At 51.2% G+C, this 7713-nt stretch overlaps 1 long non-coding RNA gene across 1 annotated transcript in view; it reads right to left on the bottom strand.

Moving 5' to 3' along the window:
- The window catches only part of LOC106148477, a 2554-nt gene extending 1994 nt beyond the window's left edge, over positions 1-560 (bottom strand). Inside the window, exon 1 of the long non-coding RNA XR_001233959.1 lies at positions 78-560. This is a non-coding gene — a long non-coding RNA (uncharacterized LOC106148477). The remainder of the gene's footprint in view (positions 1-77) is intronic.
- Positions 561-7713: the final 7153 nt, after the last annotated feature.

The following is a 7713-nucleotide window of genomic DNA, read 5'->3' as shown; positions in this document are numbered from 1 at the left end:
CTGCCTCAGCCTCCCGAGTGCTGGGATTACAGGTCCAGGTGCACATTCCTTTAGCCAATCAATTAACAAATACTTACTGAGAACCTACTGCATACCAGGTACTAATCCCAGGGTGCCGCGGAACAGGACAAAGCCCTGGGCTCCGTGGAGACGTCCCTCCCTCTGCAGCGGGAGACAGCACCGTGAAGGACAGTGTTTCCCTGGCCAGGAGTGCTAGGAAGAAACAAAGGACAGAGGGACCGTTAGAAGGGCTTGGGACGGCAGACAAAGGCTCCTTGGAAGAGGCCGCACTTCCAAGGACGGCTGAGCGAGCCCCGGGAAGAGAGCGAGAGCGCTGGCGGTGACCGGTGAGCGCAGCGGTCGCGCGCTTGACTGCACGGACGGACCGGCTCTTGTCACCAGCCTGGAAAAAAGAAAGCGAGCGCAAAGCCCAGAGGGAAGTTTTTGTTTTGGTTTTGTGGCGCTGGGGCTTGAAGCCACGAGTCCCGTCCTCAGCCCTCTTACTCTGAATTTCGAGGCGGGGTCTTGCTAAATTGCTAGATTTCCCAGGCAGAGCTCAGACTCACAGTGCTCCGGCTCAGCCTCCCTCAGTTCTCTTTTTTTTTTTTTGTCTTTTTGAGACAGGGTCTCGCTGTGCAGTTCAGGCCGACCTTGAGCTCGCTTTGTAGCCCAGGCTGGTCTCGAACTTGCAATGATCCTCCTGCCCCAGCCTCTCAAGTGCTGGGATTACAGGCGTGCGCCACCACGCCCGGCCCCTCCGTTCTCTGTGAAGCGAGTGCTCAGGGTGCCCGGGGGAGTCGCCAGGGAAGGGCGACACTGGAGGGCGCTCTCCCAGCCTCGCCCCAGACCTCGCGGGACGGCGCCCCTGCAGCCTCCTCGCCGGGCCCGGCCCGCGGTGGCCGCTGTCCTCTCGCGCGGACGCTGCCCTCGGGTGCCAGGCCGAGCTGCGGCGGGGGAGCCAGGTATAAGGCGGGCGGCAGCCGCACCCCTGACGGCCAGCAGGTTCTGAGAGACGCCCGGCTGGGGACACCACCCCTAGATGTCCGAGCACACATTGCTAACCAGTCACATACAGGAGCAGCGCACGCACGCACCACACACCCTGAGACGCCCGCGCTTCTTCTGCACCCCTCTACCGCCCTCTGCTGGCAAAGATCAGTATCGCACGCAGAGCAGCAGGGTCCTGGATGTCGCGTTGGTAACCGCATAGCGTCCTGAGGAAGCTTTGGTGGGCCCGTGGGGAGCCCGCAGCACGCGGTGCCCACTCGAACACTTCAGCCTTGGACGGCATCCTCCCAGCCCCGGCAGCCCCGCTGGGCGCAACCGTTGGCTGGAGCCGTCCCAGGGCACCGAGTTTGCCGGAGTCTGTAGCTGGTCTCAAAGTGGGGCTGTTGGAGGTGTCCTAGGACTACCCCTAGAGGCCATAGCTGAGCCGCACACCCCCAAGGACACCCCAGATGCCACTGGGAGGGTTTAGCAGAGTAGTCACAATATTCATTCAACCAACAAATATTTATATGCACCCACTATGTATCGGCTCTGGGGACAGAATGAATGAGACCTCATGGATTCACGTCCTTGACAATCAGAAAATCTGGAATGGGGAAAGAGACATAAATCAGTCACCCTAACGAACGCAAGTGAGTGTAAGAGCAGGACTGACCCACTGAGGAACTAACTAACTCTGGAGCGTTTCGCTGAGAAAGCATCCACGTCCTGAAATGTGAAAGATGACAGGGTGGAAGTCAGGGAACACAGCGCGTAGGTAGAGAGAAAATCGTGCGCAGAGGCCCTGTGGCAGTGAGGACCGTGGTACGAAAGAGGAAACACAGGGAGCCAGTGAGGGTGCTGCAGAGGACGGGAAGAGAAGGAAGAGAAGGCGATGGGAAGGGGACAGGAGGCCACACAGAGCCCTGGAAACTGCTGAAGAGAGGTTTGGAGGAAAGCAGGCGAAGACAGCCTGGGGGCCTTGGGAACAAGACATGGGAAGCCTTGAACATCCATTTAATATATCTGAGAAGGCATTTTTCTTGGTCCCAGGCTCCATCTTAATCTGCTGTGAAATAACCTTTGTATTTTTGAGGTAGTTTGGCTAAGTTGCCAAGGCTGGCCTTGAACTCAAGATCCTCCTGCCTCAGCTTCCCAAGCACTGGGATTACAGATGTACCCTACCATGCCTAAGATCCATTTATTAATCATTGTATTGAGTTGAGAGATGCAGAGATTCAGAGAATCAGCAGATAGGGGCTCTACCTTCCAGGCCCCCCAGCCTGTTCGGTGGACACAGTCAGAAGTTGACACTGTAGGGGCTTTAGAAGTGTTTAAGGGTAACCAGGCACTAGGCTGCTTACAGTAATCCTAGCTGCTTCGGAGGCTGAGGCAGGATTGCAAGTTCAAGACCAGCCTGGGCAGTTTATTTTATTTTCAAAATAAAAAAGGGGCTGGGGATGTATCTCAGTGGTAGAGGATCCCTGGCTCAAGGCCTAGTACTGCCAGGGGAGGGGGACTGCCAAAAAGAAGGAAAGAGAGACAGACAGAGAGAGAAAAGAAAAAAAAGAAACTTGGGGTGTTGTGTTTAAATCTCATTGTTTTAACTTTGATGCTTTGGTAGCAGCATGAACACAACTGAACATGGTAAATGTGCAGCACAACTGTGTGTGTATGTGTGTGTGTGTGTGAGTGTGTGTGTGTGTGTGTGTGTGAGTGTGTGTGTATGTGGTACTGGTGGGGATTGAACCCAGAGCTTTGCACTCTACCACTGAGCTACATCACAGCCCAGCACACCTCATTTAGATGAACAGATTATTGGGGCTGGGGGTTTAGCTCAGCGGCACTGCGTCTGCCTGGCAAGCGCAACATCATGAGTTCGATTCCCGGTACCGGAAAAACAACAACAACAACAGCAACAACAACAACAAAATCAATGAACAGATTACTAAGAAACCATGTTGTGCGCAACAAAGAAAACTCAGCTGAGGTGGGGCAAGTCCGGCCTTGTGCAGAGAAGTCCCCTTACCATGATGTGCTTTGTGTCCCGTCGAGGGGAGCTCAAGGTAAAGCACTTGCCTAGCACAAGGGAGATTCTGAGTTCCACCCCCAGCACTGCAGAAAACAAACTCTATAATGAACAACCCCAAACTCAGGGACTTACAACTTGGAGCATTTACCTGTATCTAACATGGCTCTGCGGTTGCTGGGGCTCTGCAGCCTGGGTCGGGTTCGCTCCAGGCATCTCTCTGGATTAGTTACTGTAACAAAGTGCCCACGAATTTATTTTCTCACTGTCCTGGAGGCTGGAAGTCCCAGAGCAACAGTCGTTAGGCGTGGTATTTTTCTGAGGCCTCGCTCCTCAGCTTGCAGATGGCTGGCTTCTTGCCATATCCTCACAGGGTCTTTCTTGTGTGTGAGCATTCCCGGTCTCTTTCTGAACCCAAGTCCCCTTTTCTCTGAAACTGGAGTCCTCCTCAGTAGCCTGCTTTGAATTTGTTGTTTTGTTTGTTTTTCTTCCGGTACCAGGAATCGAACTCATGACCTTGCGCTTGCCGAATTTGTTGTTTTGGAGGCAGGATCTCCTCATGTAGTTCATGCTGGCCTTGAACTCACAGCGATCCTTCTGCCTCAGCCTCCTGAGTGCTGAGTGCAGGCATGCACAACCACATCTGGCTTTCATTTGAATGTAGTCACCTCTTTTTAAAATTTTTATTGTATTTATTTTGTGTGTGTGCGCACTGGGGATTGAAACCAGGGCTTTGCCATTGAGCTACGTGCTCAGCCCTTTTTTAAAAAATTTGAGATAGGGTCTCACTACAACACTAAGTCTCTCAGGCTAGGCTTGAACTGGTGAATCCTCCTGTCTCAGCCTCCCAGAGAGCTGAGATTACAGGTATGTGTCATCACGCCTGGCATGTCACTTTTTTTTTTTTTTTTTTTTTTTGCCTTTTTGAGACAGGGTTTCACGATGCAGTTCAGACTGGCCTCGAACTCACTATGATCCTCCTGCCTCAGCCTCCGAGTGCTGGGATTACAGGCATGTGCCACCACGCCCGGCCTGTCACCTCTGTGTCATGTTGAGGGGAGCTCAAGGTAAAGCAGTTGCCTAGCACAGGTGACAGATAAAACCTCTTAAAGGTTTTATCTCCAAATAAGTCACACTCTGAGTTAGAACTCCACGTATGAGTTGGGGTGGGGGACACAATTCAGCCAAAAGTAGGGCTCAGGTTATTGTTGTCGTCCTGAAGTCCCCAGCCAGCCTGCCTTCTTCCACTTTTCAGCTTTGTGATGCTTGTGTGAGGTTGGCTCTGCAGGAGAAAGAGGGAAAAGTAACCTCCATCTTCCTGGGTGTGGAAGTCCAGGGGTTCAGCCCGTGCTCACACCTCTGTTAATCTACCCCTCTCCCATCTCTTGCTTCCATTTCACTTGTTGAAGAAATGGAGGAAGTGGGGTCATTGGCCGGAGGCGATTTCCCCCGTCTGCATTTTGGGGGCTGCCTTCCCTTGGTCCCTCGCACCTTCTGTAAATGCTGCTTGCATTTAGCAGCATGGCCAGATGCGGTTTTATTTTCGGTGCGCGCGTGCAGTGCGCCATCTCCTCTCCGAGGAGGTGCAGGGTGCCTGGGATTCTGTGTGTGCCATCAGCAGCTTTCATTGGTTACTCTGCAGGTTCATTAGCTTATTAGGAAGACAGATGGCTTTCAAACACATGAGAGGATGCCAACCTCAGTTAGAATTTTAAAAACGAAATTTTAAAGTATGAGTGCTATTTTTTCATCTACCAGATTGACAGAGATCAAAGAGTGTTAACACTGATGTTGGCGAGCGCGCAAGAGACAGGCAGTTTCGCAGGGTGCCAGACTGGATGCATCCATCAAGATGGCAAACTCTTGGCCCAGAGAGCGCACTTCCAGGAATTCGTGCCGCAGATACACAGGCAGGTGTGCACAGCCAGGGCTACAGAAGGTTGTTTGTTGTTGCCTTGTGCAGATAAGCAAAAGTTGTGAACACCAAACTGTTTCTCCCTCCTGCGGGGCCTCCCAGCTGGTGTGTTACAAACCTGGCACACGTCATGGCAGACAGGTTGCCGGCCCCGCCGTGTGGCCCTGGCACACCCTCAGAGGTCACACGCAGACGTGGTGGAGAGTTCTCCTTCAAGGGCACAGACCTCTGTCTCTCTGACCTCAGATCTGTGCCTTACTAAAGCACGGGGAAGGGAGACGAGCCCCATGCTGAGGGGAAGTCCTCAGAGCAGCTCTCAACCCATGAGCGATGGCACTGGTGAGTGAGAACCTGGGTGTTCTGCCCTGCAGGGACGCAGCTCTTGCAAGTGTTCTCTGGGTCTTCCAGGATTCTCTGTGGTGAACCCATTGCCTGAAGTGGCAGCTTACTCAACATCACATCCAACATTGTGTGTTACTGTAATGAGCTCCCAGAGGTATTAGCTTATGAAGAGGAAAGGTTTGTTTTGGCTCACAGTTTTGGAGCTTCTGGTCCATGAGGGATCAACCATGTTGCTCTGGGGCTGGGGCAGGACATACAACATGTCAGGGGTCTGGGGCGGAACAGCACCACTCAGCAGCCAGGGATCAAATAAGAGAGAACAAGGGGCTGGGGTCTCACCATCCCCTTCAAGGGCTCACTCCCAAAGACCCAAGGGACTTCTACCAAGCCCCAACTCTTAAACGTTCCAGCACCTTCTGACAGGGCCATGGAGCTCTGGGGGTCAAACCATAGCAAGCACTCCTGGTCTCTCCACCTTAATGGGCTCCCGCCAACTCCACCCACCCCCAGGGTGCTAGGCAAGCACTCAACCACTAAGCCACACCTGCAGCCGGCCCGGAATTTTTCTTGGATTCTAAGGGAAATCTTGTGAAGCCAGAGCTCAGCTGGGCCCCCTGGGCAGAGTCACTTGAGCTCCGGAGTGGGAGACCAGCCTGGGAGACACAGCAAGATCCCATTTCAGGAAAGGAGCAAAAATAGCTTGGTGGCAGCTCAACCGCTCAGCATGGGAAAACTGACATAGTAACTACAGCACCAGACACAGCCCTTAAGTACTCAAGCGTTAGATCTGCATGAGTGGTTATCCCCTCCGTTTTTCAGGCACAGAGATGTCTGTTGCCTGAGGGTACCTAGCTGTCCCAGGCCAACTGGCTGCAGAGCCCTGCCCAGACCACTCCACTGTCCTTGCACTGGGCCAGTGCCACTCCCCAGGGCAGCCTCAGTTTCCTCCCCCTGCATGGGCAGCTCCCAGACAGGGTCCCCCCTCCAGGAGCCCTGAAACTGGCCCTTAGCCTAGGTGGGACTGCCAGGTCCCTTTGCGGACAGCCCAGCAATGGCAGGGGGCTATTTCACCACATGGAGCTCTAGCATTTTGTTTATTTTCCAGTACCAGGAATCGAACTCATGACCTTGAGCTTGCCAGGCAGGCGCTGTGCTGCTGAGCTAAATCCCCAGCCCTACTCTAGCATTATTTTACTTTATTATTATTTATTATTACCATTACCTTTTTGTTTGTTTTTGGTACTGGGAATTGAACTCAGGACCTTGTGCTTGCCAGGCAGGCACTTATGCCACTGAGCTATACCCCCAGCCCATTACCATTACTTTTACAATGAAGTTTTTTCCTTGTTTGTTTTATTTTGTTTTGTTTTGGTGGAGCAGTTTTTTTTTTGTTTTTTCTTTTCTTTTTTTTTTCCTGGTACCGGCAATTGAACTCATGACCTTGCACTTGCCAGACAGGCACTGTGCCGCTAAATCCCCAGCCCTCATGGAGCAGTTGTTTTTGGGTTTTTTGTTTGTTTGTTTTGTTTTGTTTTGTTTTTGTTGTTGTTGTTTTTTGGTCTTTTTGAGACAGGGTCTCACTATGCAGTTCAGGCTGGTCTTGAACTCACTTTGTAGCTCAGGCTGGCCTTGCAACGGTACTCCTGCCTCAGCCTCCCAAGTGCTGGGATTACAGGCGTGCACCACCATGCCTGGCTTTCTGCTTATATTATTTTCTGTTTTGTTTTCAGACAAACTTTTTCTTTATGTCCATATTTTTCCAGTGATGCCCTCAAAACTGAAGATTGTCTCATTAAAACTTTCTCATATGGCTAAATTCTTTAAGAACTCACAAATTCCTGTGGACAAAAATGGAAGTAGACTCAAGATCTCTTCCACAAAAAGAGTAAGATATAGGACTGTTGAGATAAAGGATGGAGGCCGGGCATGGTGGTGCATGCGTGTAATCCCAGCACTCAAGAGGCTGAGGCAGGAGGATTGTTTTGAGTTCGAGACCAGCGTGGGTTACAAAGTGAGCTCAAGGCCAGCCTGAACTGCATAGCAAGACCCTGCCTCAAAAAGACAAAAAAAAAAAAAAAAAAGAACTCACAAATTCCTTTATGTGGAATTATTCAAGCTAATTATTGAAGTGAACCTGCTGAAATGAGATGGCTTAAATAATTTAGAAGGGAGTAAATAAATACTCCATGAGCCCAGGATTCTAACATTTGTGCATACATATTTATTAAAAGTCAAAGAAGATGCAAATTTATTTATTTATTTATTTATTTATTTTTTCCAGTACCGGGAATAGTACTCACAACCTTATGCTTGCCAGGCAGGCCCTGTGCCGCTGAGCTAAATCCCCAGCCCCCAGAAGATGTAAATTTATATAGGTCATATATGTTTCATATATTCACCTTGGGCCGGGGATATAGCTCAGTGGCACAAGTGCCTGCCC

The sequence above is a fragment of the Chinchilla lanigera genome, unplaced genomic scaffold (assembly GCF_000276665.1).
Source record: "Chinchilla lanigera isolate Chin_1 unplaced genomic scaffold, ChiLan1.0 scaffold00021, whole genome shotgun sequence".
Taxonomy (NCBI): Eukaryota; Metazoa; Chordata; class Mammalia; order Rodentia; family Chinchillidae; genus Chinchilla; species Chinchilla lanigera.
Note: the sequence above shows the minus strand (reverse complement) of the source record. Positions and strands in the feature narration are given on the sequence as shown.